Here is a 19,218-nt window from a genome sequence, read left to right as displayed (position 1 = left end):
TGACCCCCCGGGGCTTGGGGATTTTTTCAAAAAAAAAAAATTCTGCCGCTTAAGTTGTTGAGGGCTGATTTCTTGTCCTGTGACAAAAAGCCTTCTGTTTCTGCCACCAAACCTTTCAGGGGAGCATTTGCAACCTTTTGGCACCATTTTTGAGTGATCTGCAAAAAGTCAGATTTTTGCTGAAATTGTGACCCCGGGCCCTAGGGAATTTTTCAAAAAATCTTTTTCTGCCGGTTAAGTTGTTGAGGGCTGATTTCTTGTCCTGTGATAAAAAGCCTTCTGTTTCCGCCGCCAAACCTTTCAGGGGTACATTTGCAACATTTTGGCACGATTTTTGAGTGATCTGCCAAAAGTCAGATTTTTCCTGAAATTGTTACCCCGGGCCTTAGGGAATTTTTCAAAAAATCTTTTTCTGCCGGTTAAGTTGTTGAGGGCTGATTTCTTGTCCTGTGATAAAAAGCCTTCTGTTTCGTTCGCCAAACCTTTCAGGGGAGCATTTGCAACCTTTTGGCACCATTTTTGAGTGAATTGCCAAAAGTCAGATTTTTTCTGAAACTGTGACCCCGGGGCTTAGGTATTTTTTCAAAAAAATCTTTTTCTGCCAATTAAGTTGTGGAGGGCTGCTTTCTTGTCCGGTGATAATAAGCCTTCTGTTTCGACCGCCAAAACTTTCAGGGAAGCATTTGCAACCTTTTGGCACCATTTTTGATTGATCTGCCAAAAGTCAGATTTTTCCTGAAATTGTGACCCCGGGGCTTAGGCATTTTTTCAAAAAAATCTTTTTCTGCCGGTTAAGTTTTTAAGGGCTGATTCTTATCCTGTGACAAAACGCCTTCGGTTTCGACCGCCAAAACTTTCAGGGGAGAATTTGCAACCTTTTGGCACCATTTTTGAGTGATCTGCTAAAAGTCAGATTTTTGCTGAAATTGTGACCCCGGACCTTGGGGATTTTTTCAAAAAGAAAATTTCTGCCGGTTAAGTTGTTGAGGGCTGATTTCTTGTCCTGTGATAAAACACCTTCTGTTTCGACCGCCAAACCTCTCAGGGGAGCATTTGTAACCTGTTGGCACCATTTTTGAGTGATCTGCCAAAAGTCAGATTTTTTCTGAAATTGTGACCCCAGGGCTTGGGGATTTTTTAAAAAAAAAAATTTCTACCGGTTCAGTCGTTGAGGGCTGATTTCTTGTCCTGTGATAAAAAGACTTCTGTTTCGACTGCCAAACCTTTCAGGGGAGCATTTGCAACCTGTTGGCACCATTTTTGAGTGATCTGCCAAAAGTCAGATTTTTGCTGAAATTGTGACCCCCCGGGGCTTGGGGATTTTTTCAAAAAAAAAAAATTCTGCCGCTTAAGTTGTTGAGGGCTGATTTCTTGTCCTGTGACAAAAAGCCTTCTGTTTCGGCCACAAAACCTTTCAGGGGAGCATTTGCAACCTTTTGGCACCATTTTTGAGTGATCTGCAAAAAGTCAGATTTTTGCTGAAATTGTGACCCCGGGCCCTAGGGAATTTTTCAAAAAATCTTTTTCTGCCGGTTAAGTTGTTGAGGGCTGATTTCTTGTCCTGTGATAATAAGCCTTCTGTTTCCGCCGCCAAACCTTTCAGGGGTACATTTGCAACATTTTGGCACGATTTTTGAGTGATCTGCCAAAAGTCAGATTTTTGCTGAAATTGTTACCCCGGGCCTTAGGGAATTTTTCAAAAAATCTTTTTCTGCCGGTTAAGTTGTTGAGGGCTGATTTCTTGTCCTGTGATAAAAAGCCTTCTGTTTCGTTCGCCAAACCTTTCAGGGGAGCATTTGCAACCTTTTGGCACCATTTTTGAGTGAATTGCCAAAAGTCAGATTTTTTCTGAAACTGTGACCCCGGGGCTTAGGTATTTTTTCAAAAAAATCTTTTTCTGCCAATTAAGTTGTGGAGGGCTGATTTCTTGTCCGGTGATAATAAGCCTTCTGTTTCGACCGCCAAAACTTTCAGGGAAGCATTTGCAACCTTTTGGCACCATTTTTGATTGATCTGCCAAAAGTCAGATTTTTCCTGAAATTGTGACCCCGGGGCTTAGGCATTTTTTCAAAAAAATCTTTTTCTGCCGGTTAAGTTTTTAAGGGCTGATTCTTATCCTGTGATAAAACGCCTTCGGTTTCGACCGCCAAAACTTTCAGGGGAGAATTTGCAACCTTTTGGCACCATTTTTGAGTGATCTGCAAAAAGTCAGATTTTTCCTGAAATTGTGACCCCGGGGCTTAGGGATTTTTTCAAAAAAATATTTTCCTGCCGGTTAAGTTGTGGGGGCTGATTTCTTGTCCTGTGATAAAACGCCTTCTGTTTCGACCGCCAAAACTTTCAGGGGAGCATTTGCAACCTTTTGGCACCATTTTTGAGTGAACTGCCAAAAGTCAGATTTTTGCTGAAATTGTGACCCCGGGGCTTAGGGACTTTTTCAAAAAAATCTTTTTCTGCCGTTTAAGTTTTTGAGGGCTGATTTCATGTCCTGTGATAAAACGACTTCAGTTTCGACCGCCAAACCTTTCAGGGGAGCATTTGCAACCTTTTGGCACGATTTTTGAGTGATCTGCCAAAAGTCAGATTTTTTCTAAAATTGTGACCCCGGGGCTTAGGGATTTTTTCAAAAAAAAAAATTCTGCCGGTTCAGTCGTTGAGGGCTGATTTCTTGTCCTGTGATAAAACGCCTTCTTTTTCGACCGCGAAAACTTTCAGGGGAGCATTTGCAACCTTTTGGCACCATTTTTCATTGATCTGCCAAAAGTCAGATTTTTGCTGAAATTGTGACCCCGGGGCTTAGGGAATTTTTCAAAAAAAAAATTTCTGCCGGTTAAGTTGTTGAGGGCTGATTTCCTGTCCTGTGATAAACAGCCTTCTGTTTCGGCCGCCAAACCTTTCAGGGGAGCATTTGCAACCTTTTGGCACCATTTTTGAGTGATCTGCCAAAAGTTAGATTTTTCCTGAAATTGTGACCCCGGGGCTTAGGGAATTTTTCAAAAAATCTTTTTCTGCCGGTTAAGTTGTTGAGGGCTGATTTCTTGTCCTGTGATAAAAAGCCTTCTGTTTCGGCCGCCAAACCTTTCAGGGGAGCACTTGCATACTTTTGTCACAATTGTTGAGTGATCTGCCAAATGTCAGATTTTTCCTGAAATTGTGACCCCAGGGCTCAGGCATTTTTTCCAAAAAAGTCTTTTTCTGACGGTTAAGTTGTGGGGGGCTGATTTCTTGTCCTGTGATAAAACACCTTCTGTTTCTACCGCCAATACTTTCAGGGGAACATTTGCAACCTCTTGGCACCATTTTTTAGTGAACTGCCAAAAGTCATATTTTTGCTGAAATTGTGACCCCGGGGCTCAGGCATTTTTTCAAAAAAATCTTTTTCTGCCGGTTCAGTCGTTGAGGGCTGATTTCTTGTCCTGTCATAAAACGCCTTCTGTTTCGACCGCCAAAACTTTCAGCGAAGCATTTGCAACCTTTTGGCACCATTTTTGAGTGATCTGCCAAAAGTTAGATTTTTCCTGAAATTGTGACCCCGGGGCTTAGGGAATTTTTCAAAAAATCTTTTTCTGCCGGTTAAGTTGTTGAGGGCTGATTTCTTGTCCTGTGATAAAAAGCCTTCTGTTTCGGCCGCCAAACCTTTCAGGGGAGCATTTGCATACTGTTGGCACCATTTTTGAGTGAATTGCCAAAAGTCTGATTTTTACTGAAATTGTGATCCCGGGGCTTAGGGATTTTTTCAAAAAAATCTTTTTCTACCGGTTAAGTTGTGGGGGCTGATTTCTTGTCCTGTGATAAAAGGCCTTCTGTTTCGACCGCCAAACCTTTCAGGGGAGCATTTGTAACCGTTTGGCACCATTTTTGAGTGATCTTCCAAAAGTCAGATTTTTGCTGAAATTGTGACCCGGGGCTTAGGGAATTTTTCAAAAAAAAATTTTTTGCCGGTTAAGTTGTTAGGGCTGATTTCTTGTCCTGTGATAAAAAGCCTTCTGTTTCGAGCGCCAATCCTTTCAGGGGAGCATTTGCAACCTTTTGGCACCATTTTTGAGTGAATTGCCAAAAGTCAGATTTTTACTGAAATTGTGACCCCGGGGCTTAGGGAATTTTTCAAAAAAATCTTTTTCTGCCGGTTAAGTTATTGAGGGCTGATTTCTTGTCCTGTGATAAAAAGCCTTCTGTTTCGACCACCAAACCTTTCAGGGGAGCATTTGCAACCTTTTGGCACCATTTTTGAGTGAATTGCCAAAAGTCAGATTTTTCCTGAAATTGTGACCCCGGGGCTTGGGGATTTTTTCAAAAAAAAATTTCTGCCGGTTAAGTTGTTGAGGGCTGATTTCCTGTCCTGTGATAAAAAGCCTTCTGTTTCGGCCGCCAAACCTTTCAGGGGAGCATTTGCAACCTTTTGGCACCATTTTTGAGTGATCTGCCAAAAGTTAGATTTTTCCTGAAATTGTGACCCCGGGGCTTGGGGAATTTTTCAAAAAATCTTTTTCTGCCGGTTAAGTTGTTGAGGGCAGATTTCTTGTTATGTGATAAAAAGCCTTCTGTTTCGGCCGCCAAACTTTTCAGGGGAGCATTTGCAACCTTTTGGCACCATTTTTGAGTGTACTGCCAAAAGTCAGATTTTTGCTGAAATTGTGACCCCGGGGCTTAGGGACTTTTTCAAAAAAATCTTTTTCTGCCGGTTCAGTTTTTGAGGGCTGATTTCTTGTCCTGTGATAAAACGACTTCTGTTTTGACTGCCAAACCTTTCAGGGGAGAATTTGCAACCTTTTGGCACCATTTTTGAGTGATCTGCCAAAAGTCAGATTTTTTCTGAAATTGTGACCCCGGGGCTTGGGAATTTTTTCAAAAAAAAAAATTCTGCCGGTTCAGTCGTTGAGGGCTGATTTATTGTCTTGTGATAAAACGCCTTCTTTTTCGACCGCCAAAACTTTCAGGGGAGCATTTGCAACCTTTTGGCACCATTTTTGATTGTTCTGCCAAAAGTCAGATTTTTGCTGAAATTGTGACCCCAGGGCTTAGGGAATTTTTCAAAAAAAAAATTTCTGCCGGTTAAGTTGTTGAGGGCTGATTTCCTGTCCTGTGATAAAAATCCTTCTGTTTCGGCCGCCAAACCTTTCAGGGGAGCATTTGCAACCTTTTGGCACCATCTTGAGTGATCTGCCAAAAGTTAGATTTTTCCTGAAATTGTGACCCCGGGGCTTAGGGAATTTTTCAAAAAATCTTTTTCTGCCGGTTAAGTTGTTGAGGGCTGATTTCTTGTCCTGTGATAAAAAGCCTTCTGTTTCGGCCGCCCAACCTTTCAGGGGAGCATTTGCATACTTTTGGCACCATTTTTGAGGGATCTGCCAAAAGTCAGATTTTTCCTGAAATTGTGACCCCGGGGCTTAGGGAATTTTTCAAAAAAATCTTTTTCTGCCGGTTAACTTGTGGGGGGCTGATTTCTTGTCCTGTGATAAAACGCCTTCTGTTTCTACCGCCAAAACTTTCAAGGGAGCATTTGCAACCTTATGGCACCATTTTTGAGTGAATTGCCAAAAGTCAGATTTTTACTGAAATTGTGATCCCAGAGCTTAGGGATTTTTTCAAAAAAATCTTTTTCTGCCGGTTAACTTGTGGGGGGCTGATTTCTTGTCCTGTGATAAAAAGCCTTCTGTTTCTACCGCCAAAACTTTCAAGGGAGCATTTGTAACCGTTTGGCACCATTTTTGAGTGAACTGCCAAAAGTCAGATTTTTCCTGAAATTGTGATGCAGGGGCTTAGGGAATTTTCCAAAAATATCTTTTTCTGCCGGTTAATTTGTTGAGGGCTAATTACTTGTCCTGTGATAAAAAGCCTTCTGTTTCCTTCGCCAAACATTTCAGGGGAGCATTTGCAACCTTCTGGCACGATTTTTGAGTGAATTGCCAAAAGTCTGATTTTTTCAGAAATTGTGACCCCGGGGCTTAGGGATTTTTTGAAAAAAATCTTTTTCTGCCGGTTAAGTTGTTGAGGGCAGATTTCTTGTCCTGTGATAAAAAGCCTTCTGTTTCGACCACCAAACCTTTCAGGGGAGCATTTGCAACCTTTTGGCACCATTTTTGAGTGAACTGCCAAAAGTCAGATTTTTGCTGAAATTGTGACCCCGGGGCTTAGGGACTTTTTCAAAAAAATCTTTTTCTGCCGGTTCAGTTTTTGAGGGCTGATTTCATGTCCTGTGATAAAACGACTTCTGTTTCGACCACCAAACCTTTCAGGGGAGCATTTGCAACCTTTTGGCACCATTTTTGAGTGATCTTCCAAAAGTCAGATTTTTTCTGAAATTGTGACCCCGGGGCTTGGGGATTTTTTCAAAAAAAAAAATTCTGCCGGTTCAGTCGTTGAGGGCTGATTTCTTGTCCTGTGATAAAACGCCTTCTTTTTCGACCGCCAAAACTTTCAGGTGAGCATTTGCAACCTTTTGACACCATTTTTGATTGATCTGCCAAAAGTCAGATTTTTGCTGAAATTGTGACCCGGGGCTTAGGGAATTTTTCAAAAAAAAAATTTCTGCCGGTTAAGTTGTTAGGGCTGATTTCTTGTCCTGTGATAAAAAGCCTTCTGTTTCTGCCGCCAAACCTTTCAGGGGTGCGTTTGCATACTTTTGGCACCATTTTTGAGTGATCTGCCAAAAGTCAAATTTTTCCTGAAATTGTGACCCCGGGGCTTAGGCATTTTTTCAAAAAAATCTTTTTCTGCCAGTTAAGTTGTGGAGGGCTGATTTCTTGTCCTGTGATAAAAAGCCTTCTGTTTCGAGCGCCAATCCTTTCAGGGGAGCATTTGCAACCTTTTGGCACCATTTTTGAGTGAATTGCCAAAAGTCAGATTTTTACTGAAATTGTGACCCCGGGGCTTAGGGAATTTTTCAAAAAAATCTTTTTCTGCCGGTTAAGTTGTTGAGGGCTGATTTCTTGTCCTGTGATAAAAAGCCTTCTGTTTCGACCACCAAACCTTTCAGGGGAGCATTTGCAACCTTTTGGCACCATTTTTGAGTGAATTGCCAAAAGTCAGATTTTTCCTGAAATTGTGACCCCGGGGCTTAGGGAATTTTTCAAAAAAATCTTTTTCTGCCGGTTAAGTTGTTGAGGGCTGATTTCTTGTCCTGTGATAAAAAGCCTTCTGTTTCGACCACCAAACCTTCCAGGGTAGCATTTGCAACCTTTTGGCACCATTTTTGAGTGATCTGCCAAAAGTCAAATTTTTCCTGAAATTGTGACCCCGGGGTTTAGGCATTTTTTCAAAAAAATCTTTTTCTGCCAGTTAAGTTGTGGAGGGCTGATTTCTTGTCCTGTGATATAACACCTTCTGTTTCTACCGCCAAAACTTTCAAGGGAGCATTTGCAACCTTTTGGCACCATTTTTGATTGATCTGCCAAAAGTCAGATTTTTCCTGAAATTGTGACCCCAGGGCTCAGGCATTTTTTCAAAAAAACTTTTCCTGCCGGTTAAGTTGTGGGGGCTGATTTCTTGTCCTGTGATAAAACGCCTTCTGTTTCGACCGCAAAAACTTTCAGGGGAGCATTTGCAACCTTTTGGCACCATTTTTGAGTGAACTGCCAAAAGTCAGATTTTTGCTGAAATTGTGACCCCGGGGCTTAGGGACTTTTTTAAAAAAATCTTTTTCTGCCGGTTAAGTTTTTGAGGGCTGATTTCCTGTCCTGTGATAAAAATCCTTCTGTTTCGGCCGCCAAACCTTTCAGGGGAGCATTTGCAACCTTTTGGCACCATCTTGAGTGATCTGCCAAAAGTTAGATTTTTCCTGAAATTGTGACCCCGGGGCTTAGGGAATTTTTCAAAAAATCTTTTTCTGCCGGTTAAGTTGTTGAGGGCTGATTTCTTGTCCTGTGATAAAAAGCCTTCTGTTTCGGCCGCCAAACCTTTCAGGGGAGCATTTGCATACTTTTGGCACCATTTTTGAGTGATCTGCCAAAAGTCAGATTTTTTCTGAAATTGTGACCCCGGGGCTTGGGAATTTTTTCAAAAAAAAAAATTCTGCCGGTTCAGTCGTTGAGGGCTGATTTCCTGTCCTGTGATAAAAAGCCTTCTGTTTCGGCCGCCAAACCTTTCAGGGGAGCTTCTGCAACCTTTTGGCACCATCTTGAGTGATCTGCCAAAAGTTAGATTTTTCCTGAAATTGTGACCTCGGGGCTTAGGGAATTTTTCAAAAAATCTTTTTCTGCCGGTTAAGTTGTGGGGGCTGATTTCTTGTCCTGTGATAAAACGCCTTCTGTTTCGACCGCCAAAACTTTCAGGGGAGCATTTGTAACCGTTTGGCTCCATTTTTGAGTGAACTGCCAAAAGTCAGATTTTTCCTGAAATTGTGACGCAGGGGCTTAGGGAATTTTTCAAAAAAATCTTTTTCTGCCGGTTAAGTTATTGAGGGCTAATTACTTGTCCTGTGATAAAAAGCCTTCTGTTTCCTTCGCCAAACATTTCAGGGGAGCATTTGCAACCTTCTGGCACCATTTTTGAGTGAACTGCCAAAAGTCAGATTTTTGCTGAAATTGTGACCCCGGGGCTTAGGGACTTTTTTAAAAAAATCTTTTTCTGCCGGTTAAGTTTTTGAGGGCTGATTTCCTGTCCTGTGATAAAAATCCTTCTGTTTCGGCCGCCAAACCTTTCAGGGGAGCATTTGCAACCTTTTGGCACCATCTTGAGTGATCTGCCAAAAGTTAGATTTTTCCTGAAATTGTGACCCCGGGGCTTAGGGAATTTTTCAAAAAATCTTTTTCTGCCGGTTAAGTTGTTGAGGGCTGATTTCTTGTCCTGTGATAAAAAGCCTTCTGTTTCGGCCGCCAAACCTTTCAGGGGAGCATTTGCATACTTTTGGCACCATTTTTGAGTGATCTGCCAAAAGTCAGATTTTTTCTGAAATTGTGACCCCGGGGCTTGGGAATTTTTTCAAAAAAAAAAATTCTGCCGGTTCAGTCGTTGAGGGCTGATTTCCTGTCCTGTGATAAAAAGCCTTCTGTTTCGGCCGCCAAACCTTTCAGGGGAGCTTCTGCAACCTTTTGGCACCATCTTGAGTGATCTGCCAAAAGTTAGATTTTTCCTGAAATTGTGACCTCGGGGCTTAGGGAATTTTTCAAAAAATCTTTTTCTGCCGGTTAAGTTGTGGGGGCTGATTTCTTGTCCTGTGATAAAACGCCTTCTGTTTCGACCGCCAAAACTTTCAGGGGAGCATTTGTAACCGTTTGGCTCCATTTTTGAGTGAACTGCCAAAAGTCAGATTTTTCCTGAAATTGTGACACAGGGGCTTAGGGAATTTTTCAAAAAAATCTTTTTCTGCCGGTTAAGTTATTGAGGGCTAATTACTTGTCCTGTGATAAAAAGCCTTCTGTTTCCTTCGCCAAACATTTCAGGGGAGCATTTGCAACCTTCTGGCACCATTTTTGAGTGAATTGCCAAAAGTCTGAATTTTTCTGAAATTGTGACCCCGGGGCTTAGGGATTTTTTGAAAAAAATCTTTTTCTGCCGGTTAAGTTGTTGAGGGCTGATTTCTTGTCCTGTGATAAAAAGCCATCTGTTTCGACCCCCAAACCTTTCAGGGGAGCATTTGCAACCTTTTGGCACCATTTTTGAGTGAACTGCCAAAAGTCAGATTTTTGCTGAAATTGTGATCCCGGGGCTTAGGGACTTTTTCAAAAAAATCTTTTTCTGCCGGTTCAGTTTTTGAGGGCTGATTTCATGTCCTGTGATAAAAAGCCTTCTATTTCGACCACCAAACCTTTCAGGGGAGCATTTGCAACCTTTTGGCACCATTTTTGAGTGATCTGCCAAAAGTCAGATTTTTCCTAAAATTGTGACCCCAGGGCTTAGGCATTTTTTCAAAAAAATCTTTTTCTGACGGTTAAGTTGTTGAGGGCTGATTTCTTGTCCTGTGATAAAAAGCCTTCTGTTTCCTTCGCCAAACATTTCAGGGGAGCATTTGCAACCTTCTGGCACCATTTTTGAGTGAATTGCCAAAAGTCTGAATTTTTCTGAAATTGTGACCCCGGGGCTTAGGGATTTTTTGAAAAAAATCTTTTTCTGCCGGTTAAGTTGTGGAGGGGTGATTTCTTGTCCTGTGATAAAAAGCCTTCTGTTTCTGCCGCAAAACCTTTCAGGGGTGCGTTTGCATACTTTTGGCACCATTTTTGAGTGATCTGCCAAAAGTCAAATTTTTCCTGAAATTGTGACCCCGGGGCTTAGGCATTTTTTCAAAAAAATCTTTTTCTGCCAGTTAAGTTGTTGAGGGCTGATTTCTTGTCCTGTGATAAAACACCTTCTGTTTCTACCGCCAAAACTTTCAGGGGAGCATTTGCAACCTTTTGGCACCATTTTTGATTGATCTGCCAAAAGTCAGATTTTTCCTGAAATTGTGACCCCAGGGCTCAGGCATTTTTTCAAAAAAATCTTTTTCTGCCAGTTAAGTTGTGGAGGGCTGATTTCTTGTCCTGTGATAAAACGCCTTCTGTTTCGACCGCAAAACCTTTCAGGGGAGAATTTGCAACCTTTTGGCACCATTTTTGAGTGATCTGACAAAAGTCAGATTTTTTCTGAAATTGTGACCCCGGGGCTTGGGAATTTTTTCAAAAAAAAAAATTCTGCCGGTTCAGTCGTTGAGGGCTGATTTCCTGTCCTGTGATAAAAAGCCTTCTGTTTCGGCCGCCAAACCTTTCAGGGGAGCTTCTGCAACCTTTTGGCACCATCTTGAGTGATCTGCCAAAAGTTAGATTTTTCCTGAAATTGTGACCTCGGGGCTTAGGGAATTTTTCAAAAAATCTTTTTCTGCCGGTTAAGTTGTGGGGGCTGATTTCTTGTCCTGTGATAAAACGCCTTCTGTTTCGACCGCCAAAACTTTCAGGGGAGCATTTGTAACCGTTTGGCACCATTTTTGAGTGAACTGCCAAAAGTCAGATTTTTCCTGAAATTGTGACGCAGGGGCTTAGGGAATTTTTCAAAAAAATCTTTTTCTGCCGGTTAAGTTATTGAGGGCTAATTACTTGTCCTGTGATAAAAAGCCTTCTGTTTCCTTCGCCAAACATTTCAGGGGAGCATTTGCAACCTTCTGGCACCATTTTTGAGTGAATTGCCAAAAGTCTGAATTTTTCTGAAATTGTGACCCCGGGGCTTAGGGATTTTTTGAAAAAAATCTTTTTCTGCCGGTTAAGTTGTGGAGGGCTGATTTCTTGTCCTGTGATAAAAAGCCTTCTGTTTCTGCCGCCAAACCTTTCAGGGGTGCGTTTGCATACTTTTGGCACCATTTTTGAGTGATCTGCCAAAAGTCAAATTTTTCCTGAAATTGTGACCCCGGGGCTTAGGCATTTTTTCAAAAAAATCTTTTTCTGCCAGTTAAGTTGTGGAGGGCTGATTTCTTGTCCTGTGATAAAACACCTTCTGTTTCTACCGCCAAAACTTTCAGGGGAGCATTTGCAACCTTTTGGCACCATTTTTGATTGATCTGCCAAAAGTCAGATTTTTCCTAAAATTGTGACCCCAGGGCTTAGGCATTTTTTCGAAAAAATCTTTTTCTGACGGTTAAGTTGTTGAGGGCTGATTTCTTGTCCTGTGATAAAAAGCCTTCTGTTTCCTTCGCCAAACATTTCAGGGGAGCATTTGCAACCTTCTGGCACCATTTTTGAGTGAATTGCCAAAAGTCTGAATTTTTCTGAAATTGTGACCCCGGGGCTTAGGGATTTTTTGAAAAAAATCTTTTTCTGCCGGTTAAGTTGTGGAGGGCTGATTTCTTGTCCTGTGATAAAAAGCCTTCTGTTTCTGCCGCAAAACCTTTCAGGGGTGCGTTTGCATACTTTTGGCACCATTTTTGAGTGATCTGCCAAAAGTCAAATTTTTCCTGAAATTGTGACCCCGGGGCTTAGGCATTTTTTCAAAAAAATCTTTTTCTGCCAGTTAAGTTGTTGAGGGCTGATTTCTTGTCCTGTGATAAAACACCTTCTGTTTCTACCGCCAAAACTTTCAGGGGAGCATTTGCAACCTTTTGGCACCATTTTTGATTGATCTGCCAAAAGTCAGATTTTTCCTGAAATTGTGACCCCAGGGCTCAGGCATTTTTTCAAAAAAATCTTTTTCTGCCAGTTAAGTTGTGGAGGGCTGATTTCTTGTCCTGTGATAAAACGCCTTCTGTTTCGACCGCAAAACCTTTCAGGGGAGAATTTGCAACCTTTTGGCACCAATTTTGAGTGATCTGACAAAAGTCAGATTTTTTCTGAAATTGTGACCCCGGGGCTTGGGAATTTTTTCAAAAAAAAAAATTCTGCCGGTTCAGTCGTTGAGGGCTGATTTCCTGTCCTGTGATAAAAAGCCTTCTGTTTCGGCCGCCAAACCTTTCAGGGGAGCTTCTGCAACCTTTTGGCACCATCTTGAGTGATCTGCCAAAAGTTAGATTTTTCCTGAAATTGTGACCTCGGGGCTTAGGGAATTTTTCAAAAAATCTTTTTCTGCCGGTTAAGTTGTGGGGGCTGATTTCTTGTCCTGTGATAAAACGCCTTCTGTTTCGACCGCCAAAACTTTCAGGGGAGCATTTGTAACCGTTTGGCACCATTTTTGAGTGAACTGCCAAAAGTCAGATTTTTCCTGAAATTGTGACGCAGGGGCTTAGGGAATTTTTCAAAAAAATCTTTTTCTGCCGGTTAAGTTATTGAGGGCTAATTACTTGTCCTGTGATAAAAAGCCTTCTGTTTCCTTCGCCAAACATTTCAGGGGAGCATTTGCAACCTTCTGGCACCATTTTTGAGTGAATTGCCAAAAGTCTGAATTTTTCTGAAATTGTGACCCCGGGGCTTAGGGATTTTTTGAAAAAAATCTTTTTCTGCCGGTTAAGTTGTGGAGGGCTGATTTCTTGTCCTGTGATAAAAAGCCTTCTGTTTCTGCCGCCAAACCTTTCAGGGGTGCGTTTGCATACTTTTGGCACCATTTTTGAGTGATCTGCCAAAAGTCAAATTTTTCCTGAAATTGTGACCCCGGGGCTTAGGCATTTTTTCAAAAAAATCTTTTTCTGCCAGTTAAGTTGTGGAGGGCTGATTTCTTGTCCTGTGATAAAACACCTTCTGTTTCTACCGCCAAAACTTTCAGGGGAGCATTTGCAACCTTTTGGCACCATTTTTGATTGATCTGCCAAAAGTCAGATTTTTCCTAAAATTGTGACCCCAGGGCTTAGGCATTTTTTCAAAAAAATCTTTTTCTGACGGTTAAGTTGTTGAGGGCTGATTTCTTGTCCTGTGATAAAAAGCCTTCTGTTTCGAGCGCCAATCCTTTCAGGGGAGCATTTGCAACCTTTTGGCACCATTTTTGAGTTAATTGCCAAAAGTCAGATTTTTACTGAAATTGTGACCCCAGGGCTTAGGGAATTTTTCAAAAAAATCTTTTTCTGCCGGTTAGGTTGTTGAGGGCTGATTACTTGTCCTGTGATAAAAAGCCTTCTGTTTCCTTCGCCAAACATTTCAGGGGAGCATTTGCAACCTTCTGGCACCATTTTTGAGTGAATTGCCAAAAGTCTGAATTTTTCTGAAATTGTGACCCCGGGGCTTAGGGATTTTTTGAAAAAAATCTTTTTCTGCCGGTTCAGTTTTTGAGGGCTGATTTCATGTCCTGTGATAAAAAGCCTTCTATTTCGACCACCAAACCTTTCAGGGGAGCATTTGCAACCTTTTGGCACCATTTTTGAGTGATCTGCCAAAAGTCAGATTTTTCCTAAAATTGTGACCCCAGGGCTTAGGCATTTTTTCAAAAAAATCTTTTTCTGACGGTTAAGTTGTTGAGGGCTGATTTCTTGTCCTGTGATAAAAAGCCTTCTGTTTCCTTCGCCAAACATTTCAGGGGAGCATTTGCAACCTTCTGGCACCATTTTTGAGTGAATTGCCAAAAGTCTGAATTTTTCTGAAATTGTGACCCCGGGGCTTAGGGATTTTTTGAAAAAAATCTTTTTCTGCCGGTTAAGTTGTGGAGGGCTGATTTCTTGTCCTGTGATAAAAAGCCTTCTGTTTCTGCCGCCAAACCTTTCAGGGGTGCGTTTGCATACTTTTGGCACCATTTTTGAGTGATCTGCCAAAAGTCAAATTTTTCCTGAAATTGTGACCCCGGGGCTTAGGCATTTTTTCAAAAAAATCTTTTTCTGCCAGTTAAGTTGTGGAGGGCTGATTTCTTGTCCTGTGATAAAACACCTTCTGTTTCTACCGCCAAAACTTTCAGGGGAGCATTTGCAACCTTTTGGCACCATTTTTGATTGATCTGCCAAAAGTCAGATTTTTCCTGAAATTGTGACCCCAGGGCTCAGGCATTTTTTCAAAAAAATCTTTTTCTGCCAGTTAAGTTGTGGAGGGCTGATTTCTTGTCCTGTGATAAAACGCCTTCTGTTTCGACCGCAAAAACTTTCAGGGGAGCATTTGCAACCTTTTGACACCATTTTTGAGTGAACTGCCAAAAGTCAGATTTTTGCTGAAATTGTGACCCCGGGGCTTAGGGACTTTTTCAAAAAAATCTTTTTCTGCCGGTTAAGTTTTTGAGGGCTGTTTTCATGTCCTGTGATAAAACAACTTCTGTTTCGACTGCCAAACCTTTCAGGGGAGAATTTGCAACCTTTTGGCACCATTTTTGAGTGATCTGACAAAAGTCAGATTTTTTCTGAAATTGTGACCCCGGGGCTTGGGAATTTTTTCAAAAAAAAAAATTCTGCCGGTTCAGTCGTTGAGGGCTGATTTCCTGTCCTGTGATAAAAAGCCTTCTGTTTCGGCCGCCAAACCTTTCAGGGGAGCTTCTGCAACCTTTTGGCACCATCTTGAGTGATCTGCCAAAAGTTAGATTTTTCCTGAAATTGTGACCTCGGGGCTTAGGGAATTTTTCAAAAAATCTTTTTCTGCCGGTTAAGTTGTGGGGGCTGATTTCTTGTCCTGTGATAAAACGCCTTCTGTTTCGACCGCCAAAACTTTCAGGGGAGCATTTGTAACCGTTTGGCACCATTTTTGAGTGAACTGCCAAAAGTCAGATTTTTTCTGAAATTGTGACGCAGGGGCTTAGGGAATTTTTCAAAAAAATCTTTTTCTGCCGGTTAAGTTATTGAGGGCTAATTACTTGTCCTGTGATAAAAAGCCTTCTGTTTCCTTCGCCAAACATTTCAGGGGAGCATTTGCAACCTTCTGGCACCATTTTTGAGTGAATTGCCAAAAGTCTGAATTTTTCTGAAATTGTGACCCCGGGGCTTAGGGATTTTTTGAAAAAAATCTTTTTCTGCCGGTTAAGTTGTGGAGGGCTGATTTCTTGTCCTGTGATAAAAAGCCTTCTGTTTCTGCCGCCAAACCTTTCAGGGGTGCGTTTGCATACTTTTGGCACCATTTTTGAGTGATCTGCCAAAAGTCAGATTTTTACTGAAATTGTGACCCCGGGGTTTAGGGATTTTTTCAAAAAAATCTTTTTCTGCCGGTAAAGTTGTGGAGGGCTGATTTCTTGTCATGTGATAAAAAGCCTTCTGTTTCAACCGCCAAACCTTTCAGGGGAGCATTTGCAACCGTTTGGCACCATTTTTGAGTGAATTGCCAAAAGTCAGATTTTGACTGAAATTGTGACCCCGGGGCTTAGGCATTTTTTCAAAAAAAATTTTTTTGCTGGTTAAGTTGTTGAGGGCTGATTTCTTGTCCTGTGATAAAAAGCCTTCTGTTTAGACCGCCAAACCTTTCAGTTGAGCATTTGCAACCTTTTGGCACCATTTTTGAGTGATCTGCCAAAAGTCAGATTTTTCCTGAAATTGTGACCCCGGGCCTTAGGGATTTTTTCAAAAAAATCCTTTTCTGCCGGTGAAGTTGTGGAGGGCTGATTTCTTGTCCTGTGATAAAAAGACTTCTGTTTCGACCGCCAAACCTTTCAGGGGAGCATTTGCAACCGTTTGGCACCATTTTTGATTGAATTGCCAAAAGTCAGATTTTGACTGAAATAGTGAATCCGGGGCTTAGGGATTGTTTCAAAAAAATCTTTTTCTGCCGGTTAAGTTGTGGGGGGCTGATTTCTTGTCCTGTGATAAAACGCCTTCTGTTTCGAACGCCAAACCTTTCAGGGGAGCATTTGCAACCTTTTGGCACCATTTTTGAGTGATCTGCCAAAAGTCAGATTTTTCCTGAAATTGTGACCCCGGTGCTTCGGGATTTTTTCAAAAAAAAATTTTTTGCTGGTTAAATTGTTGAGGGCTGATTTCTTGTCCTGTGATAAAAAGACTTCTGTTTAGACCGCCAAACCTTTCAGGGGAGCATTTGCAACCTTTTGGCACCATTTTTGAGTGATCTGCCAAAAGTCAGATTTTTGCTGAAATTGTTACCCCGGGGGTTAGGGATTTTTTCAAAAAAATCTTTTTCTGCCGGTTAAGTTGTGGAGGGCTGATTTCTTGACCTGTGATAAAAAGCCTTCTGTTTCGACCGCCAAACCTTTCAGGGGAGCATTTGCAACCGTTTGTCACCATTTTTGAGTGAACTTCCGAAAGTCAGATTTTGACTGAAATTGTGACCCCGGGGCTTAGGCATTTTTTCAAAAAAAAATTTTTTGCTCGTTAAGTTGTGGGGGGCTGATTTCTTGACCTGTGATAAATAGCCTTCTGTTTAGACCGCCAAACCTTTCAGGGGAGCATTTGCAAGCTTTTGGCACCATTTTTGAGTCATCTGCCAGAAGTCAGATTTTTCCTGAAATTGTGACCCCGGGGCTTAGGGTTTTTTTCAAAAAAAAATTTTTTGCCGGTTAAGTTGTGGGGGGCTGATTTCTTGTCCTGTGATAAAAAGCCTTCTGTTTCGACCGCCAAACCTTTCAGGGGAGCATTTGCAACCGTTTGGCACCATTTTTGATTGAATTGCCAAAAGTCATATTTTGACTGAAATTGTGACCCCGGGCCTTAGGGATTTTTTCAAAAAAATCTTTTTCTGCCGGTTAAGTTGTGGGGGGCTGATTTCTTGTCCTGTGATAAAACGCCTTCTGTTTTGAACGCCAAACCTTTCAGGGGAGCATTTGCAACCTTTTGGCACCATTTTTGAGTGATCTGCCAAAAATCAGAATTTTCCTGAAATTGTGACCCCGGGGCTGAGGGATTGTTTCAAAAAAATCTTTTTCTGCCAGTTAAGTTGTTGAAGGCTGATTTCTTTTCCTGTGATAAAAAGGCTTCTGTTTCGACCGCCAAACCTTTCAGGGGAGCATTTGCAACCGTTTAGCACCATTTTTGAGTGAATTGCCAAAAGTCAGATTTTGACTGAAATTGTGACCCCGGGGCTTAGGCATTGTTTCAAAAAAATTTTTTTAGCTGGTTAAGTTGTTGAGGGCTGATTTCTTGTCCTGTGATAAAAAGCCTTCTGTTTAGACCGCCAAACCTTTCAGGTGAGCATTTGCAACCTTTTCGCACCATTTTTGAGTGATCTGCCAAAAGTCAGATTTTTGCTGAAATTGTGACCCCGGGGCTTAGGGATTTTTTCAAAAAAAAATTTTTTGCCGGTTAAGTTGTGGGGGGCTGATTTCTTGTCCTGTGATAAAAAGCCTTCTGTTTCGACCGCCAAACCTTTCAGGTGAGCATTTGCAACCGTTTGGCAACATTTTTGAGTGAACTGGTAAAAGTTATATTTTTCCTGAAATTGTGACCCCGGGCCTTAGGGATTTTTTCAAAAAAATCTTTTTCTGCCGGTGAAGTTGTGGTGGGCTGATTTCTTGTCCTGTAATAAAAAGACTTCTGTTTCGACCGCCAAACCTTTCAGGGGAGCATTTGAAACCGTTTGGAACCATTTTTGATTGAATTGCCAAAAGTCACATTTTGACTGAAATAGTGACCCCAGGGCTTAGGGATTGTTTCAAAAAAATCTTTTTCTGCCGGTTAAGTTGTGGGGGGCTGATTTCTTGTCCTGTGATAAAAAGACATGTTTTTAGACCGCCAAACCTTTCAGGGGAGCATTTGAAACCTTTTGGCACCATTTTTGAGTGATCTGCCAAAAGTCAGATTTTTCCTGAAATTGTGACCCCGGGGCTTCGGGATTTTTTCAAAAAAAATTTTTTTGCTGTTTAAATTGTTGAGCGCTGATTTCTTGTCCTGTGATAAAAAGCCTTCTGTTTCAACAGCCAAACCTTTCAGGGGAGCATTTGCAACCTTTTGGCACTATTTCTGAGTGAACTGCCAAAAGTCAGATTTTTACTGAAATTGTGACCCCGGGGTTTAGGGATTTTTTCAAAAAAATCTTTTTCTGCCGGTAAAGTTGTGGAGGGCTGATTTCTTGTCATGTGATAAAAAGCCTTCTGTTTCGACCGCCAAACCTTTCAGGGGAGCATTTGCAACCGTTTGGCACCATTTTTGAGTGAATTGCCAAAAGTCAGATTTTGACTGAAATTGTGACCCCGGGGCTTAGGCATTTTTTCAAAAAAAATTTTTTTGCTGGTTAAGTTGTTGAGGGCTGATTTCTTGTCATGTGATAAAAAGCCTTCTGTTTAGACCGCCAAACCTTTCAGTTGAGCATTTGCAACCTTTTGGCACCATTTTTGAGTGATCTGCCAAAAGTCAGATTTTTCCTGAAATTGTGACCCCGGGGGTTAGGGATTTTTTCAAAGAAAAATTTTTTGCCGGTTAAGTTGTGGGGGGCTGATTTCTTGTCCTGTGATAAAAAGCCTTCTGTTTCGACCGCCAAACCTTTCAGGGGAGCATTTGCAACCTTTTGGCACGATTTCTGAGTGAACTGCCAAAAGTCAGATTTTTACTGAAATTGTGACCCTGGGGTTTAGGGATTTTTCCAAAAAAATCTTTTTCTGCCGGTTAAGTTGTGGAGAGCTGATTTCTTGTCCTGTGATAAAAAGCCTTCTGTTTAGACCGCCAAACCTTTCAGGTGAGCATTTGCAACCTTTTGGCACCATTTTTGAGTGATCTGCCAAAAGTCAGACTTTTGCTGAAATTGTGACCCCGGGGTTTAGGGATTGTTTCAAAAATATCTTTTTCTGCCGGTGAAGTTGTGGGGGGCTGATTTCTTGTCCTGTGATAAAAAGACATCTGTTTCGACCGCCAAACCTTTCAGGGGAGCATTTGCAACCGTTTGGCACCATTTTTGATTGAATTGCCAAAAGTCAAATTTTGACTGAAATTGTGGCCCCGGGGCTTAGGGATTGTTTCAAAAAAATCTTTTTCTGCCCGTTAGGTTGTGGGGGGCTGATTTCTTCTCCTGTGATAAAACGCCTTCTGTTTTGAACGCCAAACCTTTCAGG

Source organism: Podarcis pityusensis, assembly GCF_964106645.2.
Source record: "Podarcis pityusensis genome assembly, chromosome: 3".
NCBI classification, from domain to species: domain Eukaryota; kingdom Metazoa; phylum Chordata; class Lepidosauria; order Squamata; family Lacertidae; genus Podarcis; species Podarcis pityusensis.
This window is presented reverse-complemented; position numbering follows the sequence as displayed.